General features: G+C 44.5%; 1 protein-coding gene across 1 annotated transcript in view; it reads left to right on the forward strand.

Annotated features, from left to right (window-relative positions):
- DSCAM (DS cell adhesion molecule) overlaps nt 1-23,354 on the forward strand; it is a 744,700-nt gene that overhangs the window by 567,761 nt on the left and 153,585 nt on the right. The window lies entirely within an intron of this gene.

Consider the following 23,354-nt stretch of genomic DNA (forward strand, 5'->3'; position numbering starts at 1 on the left):
AAATCACAATAGCTCAGACCTTATCTTTGGCACTGTTGGTTTTGAGGGCTTTTTCCTTAGTTGGAGGTGGAGGGATGTGTCCTATCACCAGCAAACATTTCTTAAGTCTCCATAGAGATCTAAGCCTGTTTCATGTCACTATTTGGTTTTTAATAAAAGGGTGAGAAGAGAAGGGAGGAGTGGCCCAGATGGGATATTTTCCAAGCAGGAGGCTACAGCTTCCTCTCCATATCTGTGCTGTGTGCCCAAAGGGAATTTCGTTGGGTGCCAAATCGGACCATCCTGCAGGGAGCAGTTGCTCAGGAGAGCTTTCCGCGTGGTCTCCTTATGATCGAATGACCCTTCACGTGCAAGCTGGAGAGAAAATGTTGCTTCTTTCCCCAGCTTTTCCCAGCTGTTTGAGGATCCCTGACCATTCAGCAATATGAAGGTATGCAGCAGTTTGAGCTCCCTGAAAAAAAATGTGCAACATCTGTGAAGCACTAGCTCAACAGGAGAGACTATGTGTCCAACCAGAAAACTTTGAGATTTGCTGCCGTTTGCTCAGATGATGGAGCTGTGGCCTGATGTAGCCCAGCCATGCAGCCTCTGGGAGGGTTTTCAGCCAGGGTTTTGAGACATTTTGATGCACCTTTCTTCAGGGTGTCGCTGTGCTGTTCATATTTGAGTCTGGGCTATTTTAACGGGGCATTAAACGCAAGCCAGTAAGCTCATATTATTTATTATGTCAAAAACAAAGAACTTTAAAAATTTTGTTTATAAAAGTAAATGTGTTTATTATGAAAGATTCAGACAAATCTGAAAGAAATAAAGTAGAAAGTGAATATTCACCACTGTTAACATATTTACTGTATTTTGACATATAGATATTTAGATGTGTTTATATACAAAGAGAGAGAGAGAGAGGGGTGATGGGAGAGAGAAAGAGAATTTCATAAATACAGTTTTTAAGAACAAAAAATGACTATGCCTTGTAGGCCTTGTTATTGGATTGATAATATATTATTGGTAATATTATGGACTGAATTGAGTCCCCCCCAAATTCATGTGTTGAAGTCCTAACCACCCCCCATCTTTCTGTACATGGAGATAGGGTCTTTGATGAGGTACTTAAGGCCAAATGAGGTCATAAGGGTAGGGCCCTGATCCAACAGGACCCTCTTCCTTATGAGAAGAGTAAGAGACACCAGGAATACATGTGCACACAGAAAAAACCACGTGAGAACGTGGTGAAAAGATGGTCATTTGCAAGCCAAGGGGAGACCCAAACTTGCAGACACCTTGATCTCAAAATTCCAGCCTCCAGAACTGTGAGAAAAAATAATTTGTGCTTTAAGCCACCTAGTCTGTGGTATATTGTTATGGTACCCCGAGCAAACTAATACAGGTATCTTTCTGGGACTTTAAATATAAATTTCAGTGTTCTAATGGCTAAATAATATTCCATTCTGTGACTATGTGATTACTTATTTAAATAATCATGAACATTTATGTTATGCCTAAAGGGTTGCTAGGGACACCTTTGCACATAAACTGTGTGCATTTATCAAATCAATTTTTAGGATAAAATACAAGAATGGAATTGTAGGGTGAGAAGCTGTGCTGGTAACAAATCATGTCACAGGGGGCCACACCGGCTTCCCAAAAGGCTGTACCATCTGGCATTACCACACACAGGATTTGAGAGCCAGTGCCCTACCTCCTCCCAAACTGGACATGTTCGGTCCTTAAACTGCTCTGCATTTGTAGGCAAAAATGATCATTTAATTTCATAATAGAAGTTGAATATCTTGATATTTCATTACTGAAATTTCCTTTTCTCCTTTTAAAATAACCTCTCTGTATCCTTTTTCATTTTATTTCAAAGACTCTTTGTTTTTCTTAATATTTAAAAGTTCCTGTTATCACATGATAATCCTTTCTCTATAATACATTACAATATCTTTTCCAATTGGCCATGGTCCTTTTCATTTTGTTTTGCTTAGCTGTTCGCTTGTTTATTGCCATACAGAATACTTTTTTTTTTTTTTTTTTTTTTTTGCGGCACACGGGCCTCTCACTGCTGTGGTCCCTCCCGCCATGGAGCACAGGCTCCAGACGTATAGGCCCAGCGGTCATGGCCCACGGGCCCAGCCGCTCCACGGCATGCGGGATCCTCCCGGACCGGGGCACAAACCCGTGTCCCCTGCATCAGCAGGCAGACTCTCAACCACTGCGCCACCAGGGAAGCCCCAGAATTCTTAAATTGTTGCTTCATTGTTTCTGGCTTGCATACCATGCACATTCTTTTTTCTTTTTCCCAAAATATTCACCTAAATTTCTTTGAAAATTTTGTAATTACCAGGGGAAAAGCAAGGGTGAAATATGTTTGCTACACACAATATTTGGAACTAAAAGAAATGGCATTTATACTTTTTGATGTAACACATCCAAGTAGCCGTATTGGAGCGGGTCAGGAGATGTTGTTTGGGTGCTGGAGTCATGCATTCCTCTGGCCGGTGGGTCACCGACAGCAGAACCACTGTCTGATGGGGGCTGGGGCTGGGGTCCTTGCTTAGAGCTGCTGCGTCAGACACTCAGCTGAGCCCAGTCATCTGTGCTTCTTCCCGGCCACCGGGTGATGCTGGAGCAGCTCAAGTCTGATGAGCAGCCACTCTGACTACTGTGGACAAAGCTGCCCCCCCGACCTCACGTGCATTTCCGCAGAGAAGCTTCCAGGGGTTTAAACCTTACATTCTCTCCCTGTCACTAGGGATACACCCACTCAGATGAGGACATTTTAATTCCAGCTCAAAAACGCATACACAAACACACACACCTGCTTAAAGCCCCAGTTACATGCGTGCGTGGACGTCACTTACTCTGAGAACTGGGTGGATTTTAGAAAGAGCGCCACCGTTAAAGCACAGATTGAATGTTGAGTCACAACCCACAGTGTCCTCGCCTCTGGCCCCCAAGGCTCTCTGAGAAGGAAGCAGGTGCTGCTGCCAGCTCCCAGAAGCTTCTGTAGGTCTGCAGGTGAGATGCTTCCACGTTAAATACGAAAGGTCAAATGAGGCAGAACCTCCAGTGCCTGTTGCATGAACGTGCTCCACATGAGATGGAGAGGATAATGCTACACTCTTTCTTCATGGGAAGCTGGATGTGATGCTATTAAGCATTCTTGGATATGCCTGGCGATTTTGAGATGTGCTTAAATATTTCCTATACCTGTTTTGCATCTGAGAAAGCAGAAAATACACAATATAAATATCCATCTATGAAGACAGTGAATTGGGAAGATCATAAAGGAGATGTTTTTAAAGCTTTAACCTCATATCTGTGGCTGTTTCGCTCCGATCATGTGGTGTAAAAGACCAAGTCAGGGTGCTTGATGCGCACTTGCTCGCATGAACAAGCAGTGAATGAAACTCGCTAACGCCCCGGCGTGCCCTGCTTGGTAGCGCTCGTTTCCACTGGAGCTGAGTCTTTCTAGTGGGTTTCTGCTTCATTTAGAGCTGTCAATGCCTCAATTAGTGCCTGCTCATCTCCCCTGAGAGGGACAGTTACACATGTCACTTCACAAGCCTCTGAAATCTAAAATCCCCCAGAGAGCCGCCAGGTCATAAAGTACCTTCTGATTAACGGCGCTGTTTGCCAAGAACCCCTTGCTCCTTTCTATTTCTTCCTGTGGAAGATTTATCAACTGCCATAAACAGGAGACCCCAAGAGATGCCACCTGCCAGTAGTGACAATGAAAACATCCCTGCAAATGTGCCAAGTGAGGGTTTCCTGATTTTATGCCTGGATCTGAAACTCATAAGCCCACAGCACAAAGCAAGGGAAAGCACTGGTTTGAGGTGCCGGTGTGTAAGGGGGGTGGCATGCTAGTGCATGTGGGTGGGTGTGCACATGCGTGTTTGGCACCTGTGTATGTGTGCACTGACTTATCCTGCCATTTGCTGTCAGGCTAGGGCACGATCTCCATTCCCTAGCATTATTAATCCTACAGTTCAGTACGTGAGGAGAATCCCTTCCACTTTGCGTTAAGAAGGAAAAGGTGGGTAGTTCAGGCTCGTGCAGGGCCGGGTTTAGTTGTTTGCTTGTTCCTTCAGAAAAGGTGCTTTCCTGTCTGCGGAATCACTGGTGTTGTTTTCCACCTCCATTACCTCCCTATCGGTCATTGCTTTAGCAAACCTATAAAACAGGGCAAGAGACCATCTGAGCCCTTTGGATTTTTCCTTTTTAAGAGAGAAAGCTCTTTAGAAAGAAAGAAAGAAAAACAAATATATATATATATAATTGTGTATTTATTTTCTAATAAGCATTATTAAAAATATACATCACCTTGGCTTTCACATAAAATTTTGGAGAAGGAATTCAGGATAATTTAAATGCTCCAAGGGGCCAGGAATTGTCTTATATGCCTCCGAGACACACATATGCATACAGGCGTGCTCACATGTGCACATCCATGCACATGTGTGTGATGCATGCATGATTGTACACACATGCACTCTGGCACTTATAGAAAAATACATACACATGCACACAATCACAGGCACCCATGCACACACATACATACCCTTCTATCAATCCGTGTCAATAATCCCTTTGAAAACATCACTCGAAACCTCTTTTCGGAGAGCAAGCCGACTGTCACCCCATTCTTTTCATATCAAGTTACCAGAATTTAGCTCTTGAAAAAGCCACCTTTCTTTTTCTTTTAACCTATGCGGTCAGTGTTCTAGACGATGTGATGGATACATATTATTTACCAAATTTATTAATACTTCATTTATGACCTACAAAAGTTAAATTTACTTTTAAACATGTTTTTTAATTGCTTACACTTTATAAAAACCATACAACATGTTTAAATCTTTAAAAGCTCTAAGATCCCCTCATCCTAACACTGTTCTGTCTTTCCCTTCTGGTCCTGGCCTATATACATATATATGAAAAGCACTTTAGCCTTGGTGGAATGTAAATCTAGTTGAGAAAGCAAGTTCATGGATACGAATGTTAGCTGGATAAAAATAACTAACACTATAAACCCTGCACAGTCTCCAAAGGGCTTTTCATGTGTCTGATCTTTGCAGTTGCTCTGTGCTAAGGGAGACGTCACCATGGTACCCACTGAGGAAGCGGGTTCAGAGTGTCAACACTCACCTAAGTGTATAGCTCAGAAACTGGCAGGGGCTTCCCTGGTGGCGCAGTGGTTGAGAGTCCGCCTGCCGATGCAGGGGACGCGGGTTCGTGCCCCGGTCCGGGAGGATCCCACATGCCGCGGAGCGGCTGGGACCGTGAGCCATGGTCGCTGAGCCTGCGCGTCCGGAGCCTGTGCTCCGCAACAGGAGAGGCCACAGCAGTGAGAGGCCCGCGTACCGCAAAAAAAAAAAAAAACAAAAAAAACTGGCAGAGCCAAAACTCAGAGGCAGCTCTTCAGATTTCAGATCCTGCACTTTTCCACAACACCTCCACAGGATGCTGAAGAAAGGCTCCGGGTGATTTGGGGGGCAAGGGAGGGGCAATGCCAAGAACAGTCTAAAGCAGCGGTTCTCAGCTTTAAGCATGACCCAACATCACCTGTAGCACTGACAGTCCAATTCTAGATTGCCAGCCCCAGGACTGGCCTTTCTAGCAAGTTCCCAGGTGATGTTCCTGCTGCTAACTCAGGGCCCACTCTTGAAGAACCACTGTTATGAACAAATTAATAACAAAGATTGCAGCAAGACTGTAAATTTGTACAACTGTTTTTTGAAAGCTGTTTATTAGCATTGTCTCATAAATTTAAAGATACACATATACCTTGACTGGAAATGTAATTCCTCTAAATGTTCTCTAAAGAATTTCATGGATAAGTGACGGTGGTTCATGTACAAAAATGCTGATAGTCGCATTGTTTGCAGTGGCCAAATCCTGAAACCTCCCCAGGAAGTCAACCGTAACAGTTCATTCAAAGAGATATTACACAGCCATGAGGACACCTGCAGGCCCCATATATATACATTATATTGTGTATACATATATTCAATATATAATACACATAGCAGATATCATGCAATCATAACAAAGAATGAAAGATGGAAGACGGAAAATAATACAGCACGAGCCTATTATATATGCAATTCAAAACCAGGCAAGACTAAACTCAGTTGCTTATAGTTGCATACCCCAGGGGTATGACTGTGTTAAAATTCAGGTCCACCCCTTACTGTGTGACCTGGAATGAGTCATTCAGTCTGTCTGTGCCTCAATTTCTGTGCTCATAAAATCAGGATAATAATAGCACCTACCTCTTAGGGTTGCTGTAAAGATTAAAAACTAATAAAATGATTAACATAGGGCTTAATACATGTTAGCTGCATTTATCACCATCATTATTACACCAGGTGTCTTTAAAAGGACTTTTTGTGTCCCTCATACTAGCAGAGTCAAATGAGAAAGACATGCAGGGAAAAAATGATAATCAAATTAAATAACCCAAATATTGTAACCAAATCCAGCTAACCAACTTAACGAAAACACATATGCGTTGCATGCAAGCACATGGGAAGATCTCATTAGTGGCCAAATGAAGAAGTACTGTGGGAAATGAATACTGACACAGGATGGAGATCAAGTGGTCAAAATGGCTTCAAGCAAAAGGCCAAACGTCAGAAATTTTAAACTACGGTGGGGATTGCAGGGCCCAAGGCAGGATCAAAGTCGTGGTCATTGGCCTGTCTTGGACAAGATTCTTCAAGTGGAGGAAGATGCTGGGATGCCCTGAAGAGGGAGGTGGCATGAACACAGCTGCCAGAAGACACTGCCCTGAATTCCAGGGACCCCAGGGCAATAGGCGTGGCTGCTGGTATCGGCAGAGTGAGGCACAGGTCACCACCAAGAGTGTTAAAGGGGATGACGGTTTATCTTCCTTCCCTTTGCTTCTCCGTAAAAAACAGCTGTATGTGAAGCACCAGCTTAAAAGTTAGAACACTGCTTTAGACCAAACTGCTCTGTGTATCCATCCCTAAGCCAAGGGAAACTGCTGGTCCTGTTGCCACGGAAACTCCTTGCCTTTCAAGAACCATATCTGAATACTTTAGAAGGGAGAACGTTTGGCCGGGAGAGAATCCACCTCCACGCTCCTGCACGGGGTTGATGGCAGGCCTTGGATCCTCATGGGTGGTTGGTTAGATCCTTGCGTTCCTCGTGGTCCTCTCCGTGGGCCACTGGGTGTCCTGGTGACACGATGGCAGGCTTTTCTCAGTGATCAGAAAGAGAGGAGAGAGGCAGGACTCCAGTGCCCAAGGTGGAAGTGCAGTCGTTTATAATCTAATCTCAGAGTGACTGCTACCACTTAGTATTCAATTGGTCGTGCAGACCAACCTCCCTGGTACAATGCGGGGAGGGGCTGTACCAGGGTTTGCATACCAGAAGGCAAGAATCACCAGGGATCACCTTGGGGGCTGGCTAGCACATGGCTGATTATCATTATTTTTTTGATTAATATTCTGGACTTCACTTAATTTTTCACGATGCACGGTTTATTTTCTTACAATTTTTAATTTATTTTTTACTTTCACTGTTGGCAGAAAATCAAAGTCTACTTAATAGATTTTTTCTACCTAATTATTAGGAAGTTTTCTTATTGGACAAAATGTAGCTTCTGTAGACATGACTGGACAGGACCAAAAAAAAAAAAAAAAAGGAAGAAATGACTGGCCTATCTCTATGCGAATTGGTTAATACTTATGCTTGTCATGCAAAATAAATCAACTTTCTTCCAATAATGTGACTTGAAACAAGTTCAGAGTGAATGTAATATAAACCCTAAATGTTCTCCGTCTTTACCCTGACAAGTTTAATCATGTCACGGGGCCCTGACAAAGCTGCCAGGAAGTGGAGATGTTGTCATTCTTGTTAAAGTTTAACATCAAATACAGCCCACTGTAGCTTGGAAACACGTATTTGATTAATGGTTATAATCAAAGTAACTTCATTATGTAAGCATAATAACCCAGCCGAGGAGATATTTTAGTATGTGCTAAGAACATATTAATTCCTGGCTGGAGAAATCATTTTCTTTATGGGGATTAGAGCTGCCTGGTAGGCAGTCTTCCTTGCTGAAACTTTTATGAAAAATATGTATTTGGACAGGAGGAATTTCTGATTCTGCAGCAGTGATAATAGCACTTTGTGTTTCTGCGGGGCCTTTCTGGGGACACGCTCAGTGGGTTCCACGCACATAATCTCATTAATCCTCCCCACAGCCTCGGGAGGCTGGAGGGCCCATTGTTCTCACAGATGAGGAAACAGAGATACAGCTGAGAGGCAGAGACCCCAAACCGGGAAAAATCCACTCGGCCTTTGAACGTTGAAAAGAAGCAGGCACAGAATTGCAAACCATTTTCTCTAGCAAAGGGCAACAGACATTTTCAAGAACAGTGCTCTGAACACCAGTGATCATAGCAGACTTATCCTCAGTAGCCAAAAGGTGGAAGCAACCCAAGAGTCCATCGACGGACAAATGGATAAACAAAATATCGTATCTATGCACAACAGAATATTATTCAGGCCTGAAAAGAAAGGAAGTTCTGATACATATTACAACACGGGTGAACCTTGAACACATTATGCTGAGTGAAATAAACCCATCACAAAAGGGCAAGTACTGCCTGATTCCGCTCACAGGAGGTGCCTGAAACTGCCATATTCGCTAGGGGATAGAGGGCCAGGGGATGGAGACGGGGAGTTGTTGCTCCAGGAGGGCAGAGTTTCAGTTGAGGAAGATGAAAAAGTTCTGGAGATGGATGATGGTAAACGATGTACAACAATGTGAATGCACTTAACGCCACTGGACTTGTGGTTAAAATGATCCACTCTACGTTATGAATATTTTACGACAGTTTTTTGAAAAGGAGCAAAATGGGGCGGGAGGAATAAATTGGGAGATTGGGATTGACATATACACACTACTATACATAAAATAGATGTCTAATAAGGACCTGCTGTAGAGCACAGGGAACTCTACTCAATACTCTGTAATAATGGCCTATATGGGAAAAGAATCTAAAAAAGAGTGCATATACCTATGTGTATAACTGATTCACTTTACCGTACACCTGAAACTAATACAACATTGTAAATCAACTAGACTCCAATAAAAATTTAAAAAGAAAAAAAAGAAAGAAAAGGAGAAGAATTCTGAGGATACCGTGCATTTGCTGTGACTGGGACATGAGACCATGGGTTCCTCGGTGGCCCCCAGGTGATGTGAGGATAGGAATCTCGGTGACAGGGAAAGATGACATTGGGAGGTTGGCAGTGTGTTGGAAAGAGGACCAACCCCTTCTCTCATTACGGTTGCCTTGGTGATGGGAGTAGGGGAGCCTGCTGCCTCCCAGTCCATGTTCAAGGCTGCGGTAGGTGAGCCCGAGCCTTGCCCGAGAGACTGTCCCTCCCAGCTTTGTTACCCCCTGCAGGTAACCAAGCTGTTCTTGTCTACTGGTAACAGCTGTGTCTGCCTAGGAGACTGGGTACTTACCAGCATCGAGGGCCAGCGCCCAGGGTATGCAGTCAGTGCCATTGCATGGGGTTCCCAGCTCCCAAGGGACCCTGCACTTGGGGTTTAAGCTTCTTCAGCTGCTCTCTTGAGGGTCTTAATAATAATTTCATCTTTAAATGTGTTTTGTAATGCAGTCCGATGGCATAATGCAGCATGAACTGGGGACTTGAAGGCTCAGCTCCTGAGTCATCCCACCTCCTGCCGCCTCACATGCTCAGCTGCCTTCCCTCCCCCCATTTCCTGGGCCCCAGGCCTCCCCTTCGCTGTACCCACCCAGCCCTCACTGCTGTCCTCCACCCCATGGGGACCTGGGTGTGTGTTGGAAGATTGGGGTCAGGCTCCCCACGGCAGCCCCACGTGGGGTATAAAGGGAGCCTCCCTGCCAGAGACAGCAGCACCAGAGAGCTTTCAGAGGGCCACGCGCGGTACCTGGGGGTCACCCATCTAAGGCCTGGGGGGGAAGGGAACCCTGAGCTAGTAGCGTGCACACATGTGCTTGCAAGTCCCAGGGTGTGTCCTGGGTGCCTGGGAGGGTTGGCGCGACAGTAAATAGAAAATCTTACTCCATCTGGACCAGCGATCTACTGCTGATGATTCTCTGCTGTATATAAAATGGGGAAAAGCATTTTTCAATACATCAAACTTTTGTACTGAATTGTTTGTAATAAACAATCAAGGTGACAAATGATTTTTAAATGGAAAAGAGAAATTTTGTAAGAAGGCAATATTAACCTAGTCATCACGTAAGCACGCTGGATGAAGGATTCCGCAAAACTTTGTTCTACGGTTACTTCTTCTCTTAGATTCTTAATTCGTGAGGGGGATGAGGGGAGGGAAGGGTTTCTCCTAAAAAGCATTAGTTGTGTTTTTTAAGATAGTGTAACCTGCTTAAAATTCTTATGTGACATTAACAAATAAAAAGCTGTTTTAATATTTTTTAAAAATCTCCATCATGACACGTGGAGAGAGAGACAGAAGAAGAAAGAAAAAAGGCTTTATATTTTATAACTTTAATGGCACCCCTTCCCTGCTTTGTTAACAAAAGTCTCCACATTTTCATTTTGCTCTGGGACCTACAGATCATGGAGCCTGTCCTGTTGACCTCATCTTTCAAATAGGCAATAGGCTTGCAGGAGGGATGTTGAGACCTTTATTTTGCAGCTGAGGAAAGGGAACCACCAAGGACGTCAGGGCAAATCTCCCCTGAATGGGTCCAGCCCCAGATGGAGGGGCTTCCAAGGATGCTCTGGCACCCCTCGCCCCAGCAGGCAGAGTTCTGTGCCCTGTGAACCAGCCTTGGGGCCTCAGCTATGGTCAGGCAAAGCGGCTTTGCACTTGGGTCCATAAGGCTCGGGTTCTCCTTGTAGGTCTTTGATTGACTTGTTGCATGGCTTTAGACTCCAATTCTGTTTACCTGCCGTGATTCTGCTTTAGTTTATGGGTACCCGGAATTAAGCATGTCCTTCTCTGCTGAGAACACGCATGTCACTGTGAGATCACGGATGTAAAATTGAGCTGAAACTTGGCAGGATACAGAGGTTCAGATGATTTACCTCACGAGGTTTAGCTTAGACCCACTTAGCTTCCCCAGAGCCTGGCGAAAGAAAGAGAGGGGAGAGAAAGATTCCCTATCTAGGGAGTAAAGATCATTTTATTGTGTTAATTTTATGATGATATTGATTTTTTTAATCTTACTGGATGCACTGGAGCTTTGGATTAGGGGTAGGAGAGGGGCAGAAAGGGAAGAGGTTCTTGTTTAGCCAGCCTTAAACCCTCCAGGTCTGTTTCCTTACTTACAAACAAAGAGGAAGGGAACAAGATGTGACATATGAAATGAATCCTCAGATTCTCTTATATTTTAATCTTAATTTTTTCCCCTTCAAAATAGGTGTTTGGTGTCTGGTTCTCTTTGATCATCTACTCAGACATCTGTTCGTATAAATTTAAATCCGATGAATCTGCTAGAATCGGTGTTTCTACATCTTTCACACTTACTTGTAGTATAGTTTGGAAGGTACTTAAAATGGCACTTGTAAATATGTCTTGGATCACTTCTATGACCAGCGTTTCTATCCCATCAGGTTGTTGTGTGGATTGAATACCTGCACAGTATATGGAAAATTTCCCCTCACAGTGTCAGGATGCATGAAAGTTAGCTGTTGTTATTACAGGATGGTGTGTGTGAGAGAGAGAGAGAGAGAGAAGGAGAAGGAAGAAGAAAGAGGGATAAGATGAAAGGAAGGAAAGAAGGTAGACAGGAGAGAAGGAGGGAGGGAGCGAAGGGGAGATTAGAAAGGAAAATGGAAACAGGAGGACAGTCAGAACTGGAAAGGCCTTGGAGCTTTCCAGTTGAGCTGTTTCACTCCAGGATGTATATGAGGATCACTAGAAGAGTTTTAAATAAATCCATTCCCAAGCCCCACCCCCAGAGACTCTGGTTCAGTTGATCTGGGGTAGGGCCTAGACACTTGTTATATTTTTAAAACTCCTCAGCTGATTCCAACTTCTGAGATGCAGGCCAGGTTGAGAACACCTGGTCCCATGCAGCTCACCTATGAATCAGATGAGAAAACCAAGCCCCAGGGCAGCCAATGGTCTTGCCCTCTAATGGTATCATGTCCATGGATAGCATGAGGTTGGAGCCCAGCCTCCTTGCTCCTGGGCCCCTTTCTCCTCTCCTCCTCTGAGAAGACCAGTGCTGTAACCCAAGGCCACCAGATCCCAAACCACAGCTGCAGAGTCCAGAGTAAAGCACTTCCAGGGGGTCTCCAACCTGAGCAGCAGAATTCAAGAAGACAGCTGCCATCTTAGCACCTGATCTTTGCGACACAGATTCACATTTTCACCTAAGCCCATTTTATGTGTTCAGAACAATGAAAATTAGGTGTTCAGTAACTTTTGATTGACTGATAAAATAATAATGAAAATACATTTTGATTCAAATCTCTGCATGAAATGTTCATTGTGGAGCACAGGCAGTGGGTATATGGCTCTTCAGCTTTCTGTATGTTTGAAAATGTTTATGGTCAAATGTTGGGAAGACATAAAAAAATATTTGAAGAAGTAGCTAAAAAAAGAGGAAGAAGAAGTAGCTTAAAAAACGTGTTCAGGGTTTCCCTGGTGGTGCAGTGGTCGAGAGTCCGCCTGCCGATGCAGGGGACACGGGTTTGTGCCCCGGTCCGGGAAGATCCCACATGCCGCGGAGCGGCTGGGCCCGTGAGCCATGGACGCTGAGCCTGCGCGTCCGGAGCCTGTGCTCCGCAACGGGAGAGGCCACAACAGTGAGAGGCCCGCGTACCGCAAAAAAACAAACAAAAAAAAAGTGTTCACGTCTCAGAACATCTCTGTCCGCAGCCCTCCCAGCTGGCAACCCTGACTGTGTCCCTGACTGTGTGTCCCCGACTGTGGTTTCCAGCTTGGGTGTTGGGGCAACCTTGTTGCCTTGTTCTTAGCTCCACACCGTCCTCTGCCGCCTCTGTTCTGACCACGTGGAGGGACTGAGGGACACCCCAGGATGCAGGTCTTTCTTGCTCAAACACAGGAGGTCCTGGGCACTTGGGAAGATTGGCTGCCCTCTATGGGAGTCGTCATTGATAATAATGACGGTTTTAAAATAGGACTCATTAAAGTCAGATCTTGGTTGACTCGCATTTGGGCCTTTGACACCCATTCCTCTTTTCTAATTTTCTCTTTTCTTCTCCGTAAAATGAAGGAATTGAACCATACTATCTTGACAGGCATGTTGTCTAATTGTGGCTTATCCAGGACACCTGGTATTTCCTTTTGTTTCTTTTTCAGTGGTCTTTTTGGCAGAGCTAAGGTAGAAGAAAAGAAATAAAACTGTGTTAGGATCAGTTTTGTATTATTGGTAGAGTCAATAAAACAGGAAAGTTTGGAAATAATCTTTATCAGTGATTTATTAATTTAATTTTTTATTTTCTCTTTTTCCTTGTGTTGAAAAATCAGTGTGTCCCTCAATTTATCGCTGAATTCCCTGTCCAAACATGCAGTGATGTGCTGTTAATATTTGCAGGGTTCATTGTTATGAGTAAGGTTGGTTATTGCTCTTAGGTAAACTCACACCTCCTCAGTGCTTCTGGCATGATGGGAACACCCTTTAAAATCATTCACGTAGCGACATACCGTCCTGTGTAGTGTTCTGGTAAATCCTTCAGTGTTAAACAACTAGCTGTTGGGGGTGGAGGGAGGGAAGAAAGTCCTGATTTCTAGCGTTTGTCAGTTTCAGTGGTGTAAATCCTCCCACCGTGGCCAACTTCAAGCTAAATAGATGGCATCACTGGACTGCAGAGCTGATCTCCATATGCAGTATAGGCTCACCCTGGGGGGGGTGGCAGCGGCTCCACCCTACCACTGCATCTCTACCCTATGAGAAGGTAGGTCAGACGGGCCTCCCTTAAACCAAGAACATAGACTTGCTGAACATTAAGATGCTGTTAGGTGATAGCCTGGCTTATGAAGGAAATTTATAAAGCGGTACTTAACGACATAAAACAGCACTGTCTTTAATGGGAAATTTTGCCGGAGAAGCGCACGGTGCGCCATCTTTGAACAAAGCCCTCTTGGTCTGGATTTCCTTTGCACTCACTAGCAGGGCTGCTCTGGCCTCCCCTTGGCGCCCATCCCTGTTACCTTATCCCATCCATTCGTTATGCTTCAGAGACCCTTGCAGAAAGCCCTGCTCCAGTGACAGGCTGTCATCTCTCAGCACCCGTGACTGTGACCTTCGAAAAGCCTTTGCCTTCAGACATTAGCATTGCAAAGAGACGTGATAATGATCGCTTTAAAAAAAATTCTTTTGGGGCTTCCCTGGTGGTGCAGTGGTTGAGAGTCCGCCTGCCGATGCAGGGGACACGGGTTCGTGCCCTGGTCCGGGAAGATCCCACATGCCGCGGAGCGGCTGGGCCCGTGAGCCATGGCCGCTGAGCCTGCGCGTCCAGAGCCTGTGCTCCGCAATGGGAGAGGCCACAACAGTGAGAGGCCCGCGTACAGAAAAAAAAAAAAAAAAAATTCTTTTGACCATTTCTTTAAAGGGCTGAAAATACTTGGGTAGGACAGAACATGGGCTTGTCAGACTATTTCTGACTATTAACCAGAACTAAAATATCCATTTTGGTGGGGCACTCCTCCAAAGGAGACATATGAGTAAAAAAAGAGGCATTATTTTGCAGAGTTAGAGGGACAAACCATAAACCAGAGGGCCAGGATTTAGTCGAGGCACTTCTCCCGCATAGAATGCAATAAAGCTTTTCATTAGTAAGAAAAGGAAAGGGCAGAAAACAAGCAAGCTCTCCAAGCAATGCTGCATTTTCTTGAGATTACATTCAGGTGAACACCAGCCTTCACCATGCATTTGCTCCCTCCCCTACGTAGCAGTGCATAAGGTAGGACAGAAACCCTTATTGTAGAACTGATTCACTCTCTTTGGAATGTAAAGAACTGAGAGCGATTAAATACCCCAGACCTGGGAAGTGATCACACTTACCATGTCCTCACAGGAAATCTGTATTTTTCCACACTCTGCCATTTTACAAATTTCTTTTTTTCCCTTTTTCAGCAAATACCGCCCACTGAGAAATCCTCTGTGTGACCTTTAGATGCCCATGACACTGGGAGGCATTAGTGTGGATTAATTTCCAGAACACAGCTTTGCCACCAGAGTTTCTCTATTCTGTGCTCAGCACAGGGGGTTGTAGAAATAGGCTCCTTACTGGAGGGACCAGGGGCCCATGTTCCAAAGCTAAAGTCCCAGCTTTGGTAAGGATGCGAAATAAATATTTTCTTCTTCTTGGGCCTACAACAGATTTATTTACAGTTTTGCAATTGAGGTCACTTTTGGTGGCTTTGGGATCTTTAATTATCATGACTTAGCTCTCAGCCTTTATAAGAAAAAAGTCTTGGTTAGTGGATATGAGGCCAAATTGAAGATGTCTTTAGTAAAGAAGCCTCATGAAGATGATGTGCCCAAAGACCTGAGTGGACCACAGCTCCCAAGTCAAAGCCCATATTCACATTCATCCTTCATCTGAAGAACCCCTCTCCTGGGGCATGAAGAAATCCCTGCCATCAGATACACGGAGAGGCCATGGATCTATGCTCATGTAACACTGACTGCGTGCTGTGGACTGGCTTCCTTTAACCTCTCAACAATCATTATCTCCATCTGACAAAAACCCAAACTGAGGCACAGAATGGTTAAGGGACTGTCTAAGGCCACACAGTGAGCCTGTGGCACACCTAAGGATTCAGATTCAGGCAACTACCGTGTTATACAGGCTGATGACAGACTAACCCATCAACAACAAGTATTCAACTGGTGGTTGTCTTGGAAACTATATGAGGCATACACTACATCCTCCTGTGCAGAGCCAGCCAATAGAAATTGTATTTTCAATATAGAATATATGCCATATTTTCCCAAATAGTCTGGACCCATGGTTAAGGTCAGCTTAAAACAATTCTCAGTCTCCTATTATAGAAAAATCCAAAATAATAATGGATAAACATAATAGTTCAATTCTCTGTCATGTAGCTTTTTTCTTTCTGGAGCGAGGCAGGCCGGGTTGGGGTAATAGCTTCAGGGTGTCATCAGAAACCCAGGCTCCCATCTTCAGCATCACCTCATCATCCAAGATGGCTGCTGGTGCTCCAGCTATCAGGTCCCGATTTCAGGCTGGCACAGGAGGAGGCAGAGGAAGTCTAAAGGGGTTACAACCAGCTGAGCATGCCTCCCAGAAGTTTGAGATATATCACTGCCTTGATCTCAGTCATATGGCAATACCTGGCTATAAGAAAGGCACTTAAATACATTCTTTCATTCAGGTATAGATTTTTTTATAGTGTCTCCTGTTAAAAACTGGGGAAAGAAAGAAAAAATGGGCTTGGGGAGGGCAACTGAAAATAATCTGCTCAAGGTCAATAGTTCACACCTACTGTTAAGAGTTTAAGGGGCCCCTAAAATAATACCACAGAGTTCAGAATCAAGTAATGGAGAGACACAGGAGTAGCGTAGTTTGATAGGAGACTTCTGGAGAATGTGGGTTTGTAAATCCTACATCTAGAATTAGGGAGAGTTACCCACGCAGCCCCTGACCAGGTCGGAGGTGCACAGCTCTCCTTTTACTCAGACACATCCCCTATCATTATGGGAGGTTTGCAGATCTGACACACACCCTCTGCCAACAGGTAACCCAAAGGGACTGGGCCTCACTGGTTAGTTCCTTCCCAGCTCTCACATCAGTAAGCCGCTGCCCCGTCATGCAGGAGAGAGGTCAGGAGTGCTGTTCTGATAGAAGGTCCCTCCATTTTGGAAGCATAAGAAGTGGGGGGCGTGTCCCCAAACAACCGCCTACTTGTTTTGGCTGATGGGACCGCACTTCGTTTATGATGTTCCTGTTACTTTATTTCTGGTCTGTAAATTCTTCTGCTCATATGCCCAGTGGCGTGCTAGTAAACATTTAACATGCAGATCTCAAAAAAGTATAAATAATAATAAAATATATAATATTAGGTACTGTCAATTCCATATAGCCAATTCAAGCTCACAAAATACTTTTATTGCTTTTCAATGAACTTTTGCATCTGTAGCTCCCATAAGACACCCTATAGCTAATGAACCAATGTTGCAACGTGAAGTTTGGTTGGTACTTTTGTTTACAGTAACAAGACGGAAGTGAAACAGCAAAGACTTATATGGGAATTTCATTTGTCAATGGTGTGAGTGATTCTTTGCTGACTCAGATGAGTCAGACTTCTTTGCTGAATCTTTCATACTAGAAGAATCATTTCTCAATATTTAGGGCTGTGCAGCCTGCAATGGCTCCAGATATTTAATCTTCATTATCAGCTTTTCCTCCATCTCTTCCTTAAATTGAGGCAACCAATAAAACAGTAAACCAAGTCCTGATGTATGACCTCTGCAGACGTGAACGTGAGCTGACTCATTACCTTCTAAGTCCCACAGTGTCCCTGTATGTCAGTTTCACACAAACCCACTGTCTGCCTGAGATCCCGGACAAGCCCACCCAGGACCCCAAATCCCTGCAGCCATGAGCATTTCTGATGGGGTCCCCACCCTCCATTGCATTTAAGATGTGGAAGCCACCAGCCAGCATAACACATCTCCCCACCTGTATGCCGTGGCTCAGTCCCTCATACCCGTGGACATGCCCATATTTCAGCATCTGTTAGGATGAGGCCCATAGTCATCGTCACAGCCCCCATGGAGGCAAAGCATCAGAGCAACTCCCTGCTTCAAATTCAAAATATGGAGAAAGGTATGGAGTTTCTAAAAACACTAAAAACAGAACTCCCACATGACCCAGCAATTCCATTCATAGGTCTAGATCAAAATAAACACAAGAACACTAATTTGAAAAGATACATGCACCCCAGTATCCATAGCAGCATTATTTACAATTGCCAAGGTATGGAAGCAACCTAAGTGTCTGTCAACAGATGGATGGATAAAGAAGATGTGGTACCTATATACAATGGAATACTACTCAGCCATAAAAAGGAATGAAATTGTGCCATTTGCAGCAACATGGATGGACCTAGAGATCATAATACTAAGTGAAGTAAGTCAGAGAAAGATACCTAGGGATAGCGGATTTTAGAAAGGGTTATTATGGGATTATATGAAACCATGTGTGTGAAACTTCTGAAAATTGTAAAGCATCATAGAATTTAGAGAACCTGCCATTCAGTTAAAAAAAAACAGAAAAAAACAAACTCGAAATATACCTAAACATGGATATACATCCAAGTGAAAATAAATATCTTGTCACCTATTGTCTTCCTCAGCAATGAGTTGTCCAGCGTGGGCCAGACATAACATGAACTGTCCTGTTCTTGAATACTTTAATTAACTTTCCCATTTTCTTCTACATTTTTAGCTCTCAGTTTTATCTAATAAATCTTACTATGGGAAACCAATTCCTGTCTTTAAAAGATGAAGTGATTGTAGAAGCAAAAGAAAGCATCTTGAGATTCTCAAATAATTTGCCTCCTTAGAACATAATTTTTTAAATTAAAGAGTCAACTGTGTTTCAAATTTACAAGTAATTTTACAACATATACAAATATGGGGTTTGCCATTATCATGGAAAATGATTTTTCACCAGGAACAGTTACCCTGACTCACGTTACTGAGCATCCCTGAGTACATCTCGAGGAGCTGGTACCCACTGCTGAGGACATCCTACAAAGGGCAGTCGTCTGCTGGCAGTGGCAGTGGCAGTGGCTGTCCCTCCAAATCCCTCCCAGGAAAATGACAGCACCATCTTTCCTTCCGGTATATTTTTCGAAAGAAGACCTTCAGGGATGCTTATATAGAAATTTTGAGTCCCTGAGCACAGAGTAAATTGCCCACAGAACTGACTTCTCCTACCCTCTTGGACACTTAAAATGTTTTTTTAGCCATTTTGGAAGGAAATCTTAAGTATTTTAAATCGTTTTAAACCAACCACACCAGGCTAGTTTAACATTTTTTAATGGTTCAGGAACATCATTTAAAAACCTACAGTGATGGTCCTCTGGGCCCCCGGAAACACTCAGGGGTGGCTGAGATGAGTGTGTGGTGAGAAGAGGAGGGACACTGGAGTTGCTGGACTTAAGTGGCCCCCGCATCACCATGCGTCCTGAGGTTCATGCCTATTCAGTGCTGTCACACTTCCCTCTTTCATATCAGCTCTTTCATTCCTTCCCTTTTGTTGGTGGTCCCACCCCTGGTAGCCTGCCACTCTCTCCCAGGGTGGGTTTCCATCTGCCATGGGCAGGAAAGTAACTTAACTGCAGTCATATGTCCTGCTTGTAAACATTAAACAGAGAGCATCAGGGACTTTCCCCTGCTGCTAAGACATTTGCATTTTGTACATTTTGGGGCCATTTTGGGGTTCTTAGACACGATATATGATTGCTTCATTTTTTCATAAATATATTCCCTATGGTTGAGGTTTACTGAAATGATGCCACTATAAAGAAAATTCTTACTCCATGTTTAAAGGAAAACTGATAAGGAGACATGTCCAAAGAATCTCACAAATGAGCCTGGCCTCTCCCCGCCACCAGGTTCAGGAAAGTGATCCCAGGCATCAAGCGCGCTGGGCAGACTGGGGTCACACACGGGGCTCTGCGCAACAGGGCAGGTGTGCTCCACGGCCCCAAGCACAGGTGTCCAAAGCTTTTGTCCAGGTCTCCCTTGGTCAAGCTGTGAGCTTTCTCTTTCAGCTCTCCATCCACACATAAGATGTCCAAGTTCCACACCCCTGTTCAAAAGTGTTCAGTAGCAGCCAGAGCTGTTTGATGACAGATAATGCAAAGACAAAGGCAGGAGCAGGGAGATGGGGAGAGAGGTCCACTCTGCTCCCTGCTCCTCCTGGAGCTTCAGCCCAGCCTCCCCTGCTGTGGGAGACACTCTTGAAGAGGGTGCCATGCCTCCCTTGGGCCCTACCAGTGGTGTGCTTACCAGCCTCCTCTCTGCTGGCGCCCCGTGGTTGGTGGCTATCTGGACCAGTCCATGGCTCCTTTACCTGGGGCCGTTGAATTCCCAGGGCTTCAGTCCTTGTCCTCAGTGAGGAGGAGAATTGGGGAAGGGACCATCGTCCCGGGTTCACAGACCCATAGACCCTTCTCATGATCCTACACAGGCCACCTCTGGAAGCCTTCTGCCTTCAAGATCTCAGAGGAGGGACAGCTCCGGTCCCTGTGTTTGCTTAGTTCTCCCAGGTGGCAGACATCTCCCTCTCCTGGAACCTTCCTCACCACCCTCAACTCCTCTGTAGTGGAAGCACCGTGGTGGACCTGGGGTTTCCACAGCCAGGAAGCATGCTGGAGCAGAATTTGCCAGCTCACCTTCTTGCAGCTTATCCTCGGTCCTTGTCTTCTTTGAAGAAAGAATTCGACAAAGAGACCAAGATTGTGAAATAGAGACAGAGTTTATTTGAAGCAAAATACATGTGGAAGAGAACACAGGCGAACTCGGAGTGAGTTGCACACAATAGGGGCTGTTTAGGTTGCTTATATGGGGGCATTTTTCCAGGTTGTCTCTGGCCAATCATCTTGAAGTGTCTGCAGGAGCCTGGTTGCAGCTGCTCAGCCTGTCTCCATCATGTGGTTGAAGGGGAACATTCTTTCCATGCCCAATCGTCTTACATAGAGACTGCAAAATGGTGGAGCCACTTGGGAAAATAGTGTGGCAGTTTCCCAAAGTGTTAAACATACAATTGCCTTGTGACCCAGTCGTTCCGCTCCTAGCAACCTACCCGGGAAAAATAAAGACATAAGTCAGCACAACAACCTCTACACAAATGTGTGTGTTATTTGTAAAATCCAAAAAGTGGAAACTATTCAAATGTGTACCAACTGGTGAATGAATGAACAAAATGTAGTCTATCCACGCAGTGAACTATCACTCAGTAAAGAAAAGGAACAAAAGTACTGGGTACACAGTCCAGTACATATGAACCTTGGAAACATGCACAGTGGAAAAAATCCAGAAAGCTAGAGACAAAAAAATACGTATTTACTGTAGGATCCTATTTATAGGAAATGTCCAGTAAAGGCAAATCTAGAGGGACAGAATGTCCATTAGTGGTTGCCTAGGACTGGGGGTGGGAAAGGAAAGAATCCATAAATGGACAGGCAGAATCTTTTGGGGTAATCTAAATGCTCTAAAATTTGAGGTGGTGATGATCATACAACTCTATATACTTGTATTGGGTTGTACTAGTAATGTGTGTGTGTGTGTGTGTGTGTGTGTGTGTGTGTGTGTGTGTGTTGGATAATGTAAATACACTTGTTTTGGGTTGAATGGTGCCTCCTCAAAATTCACATCCACCAGGAACCTCAGAATGTGACCTTATGTGGAAGTAGGATCTTTGCAGATGTAATAGGTTAAGATGAAGTCATACTGAATGAAAACGGGTCTTAAGTCCAATGATGGCTGTCCTTACGAGAAATCCGTGTGAAGACACAGAGAAACATTCAAAGGAAGTACCCATGTGAAGATGAGGGCAGAGATTGGAACAAAGCTGCCACAAGCCAAGGAATACCTAGGGCCACCAGAAGCTGGAAGAGGCAAGGAAAGACTCTTCTCTAGAGCCTTTGGAGGGAGCACAGTCCTGACATCATCTGAATTGTGGACTAGCCTCCAGAACTGTGAGAAAATACATTTCTGTTGTAAGCCACCAGCCTGTGGTCATTTGCTACTGTCACCCTAGGACATGAAGACAATACTAAAACCCACTCACTCGTACACTTATAGCAGGAGAATTGTGTGGTGTGTTAATTATACCTCAGTGAAGTTGTTAATAAAATTAAAAATTTTCTTAAATAGGCCAGAGGAAGAGAGGATGAGGATCAAAGTTTAGGGATGGTAGAGCCAGTTCCGCCAATTCTCAGATACTCAGGAAGAGGAATCTCACCATGGCTGTAAGCGGCTTTCTTTAAAATATGGGACTCACAGTGCGTCTTTTCCTAGGTTCCGAATCTGCCCACTCCACATCTTGTTATCTCTGCCACACACCCACTGACTGTAGAGAAACGTCACAGTGCAGGGTCTTCCATGGGGTTTCAGGCTACAAAGCTGGGAAATCTCTGGCTTGTTTGTCTCAAACCCTCCCGACCGGCCTTGGGGAAGACATGCCCCAGGATGTGCCAGTCTCAGGAGAAGGCCCAGTGTTTCTGTGGTCAAGTGCCCAGGGATGGGGCACTGGAAGGCTCCGAGGTGGGATATAAAGAGCATAGTGTGAGCTTGACCTTATAAATTAGGGAGGGTCTTTCTTTCCGTGATTGGGAAAATGAGGTTAAAAAACAGGCGAAAAATATAAATTTGTTTTACTTCTTTTTAAATCTTCCTGGTTGTTTTTGATAACATCTTGTTGTTCTCTCATGTTTTAAAAATATATTTAAACGTTTAGTGTATGATTATTTCAGGTTCTGTGTCTGGTAATTCTAGCATCTGAAGTCTTTGGTGGGTGCTGATTCTCAATTAGAGTAGATTGTTTCCTCATGTGTTTTATATTTTTGTTTTGTGAGTTAATGTTTAGAGAAGGTTTATCTGGGAGAATCTCAATGGGCCTGGATAAAGGACCCATCCTTCTGGAGTGTGTTTTTGTTTGCTTTTGCTGGATTTCTCAGGCCCATTACCAAACTAGGGTCACCATCACATCAATCCTTTAGCAGGAATTTGACTCCAAACCTATGTAGAGTCAGACCAGCTACAAATTCTCAAGGGAGATGGTTTTTCTTCATTCGCAACACAAGCCAAGGCAGTTTGCTTCTCCCTTTGCCACCGTGCGGTCTTATGTATTGACTGTTTTTTGGTGATTGGCTTGCTCCTAGGATAGAGCCCTTTGAGGAGCTCTGCATGGAGGTTTCCCTTTTATCACCTGCCTCACAGGCAGTCAAAGCACCAGCACTGTAATACCTGGGGCCTTTCAACGTCCTTCTGGCTCCTGGGTTTTCTCTCACTTTCTTATAAGCTTAGTATGCATTTAAAAGGTGTTTGTTATACACTGTCCAGCATTTCTAGGTGGTCTGTGGCATGGGCCTGGGGCCTCATGTCTCCTGGCATATTGCCCAGGATGGGAGTCTATAGATGGATTTTGAGGTGGAGAGAGGGAACTGGACAAGTTTCACAAATAAAGGTTCCTGTTCTCTCAATGCATCGGGATGAGATTCCCTGCTATAAACGATGGGAGAAGGATAGGTCCAAGGTTTCCACGTGACTGTAAAAGTTTATGCCAGCCGTGGGATGGGATGTCGAGAGGTCACTTCAGGGATTGGTTAGCAACAGCCAGGG

The sequence above is a fragment of the Monodon monoceros genome, unplaced genomic scaffold (assembly GCF_005190385.1).
Source record: "Monodon monoceros isolate NGI ecotype Baffin Bay Population unplaced genomic scaffold, NGI_Narwhal_1 Super_Scaffold_11, whole genome shotgun sequence".
Taxonomy (NCBI): domain Eukaryota; kingdom Metazoa; phylum Chordata; class Mammalia; order Artiodactyla; family Monodontidae; genus Monodon; species Monodon monoceros.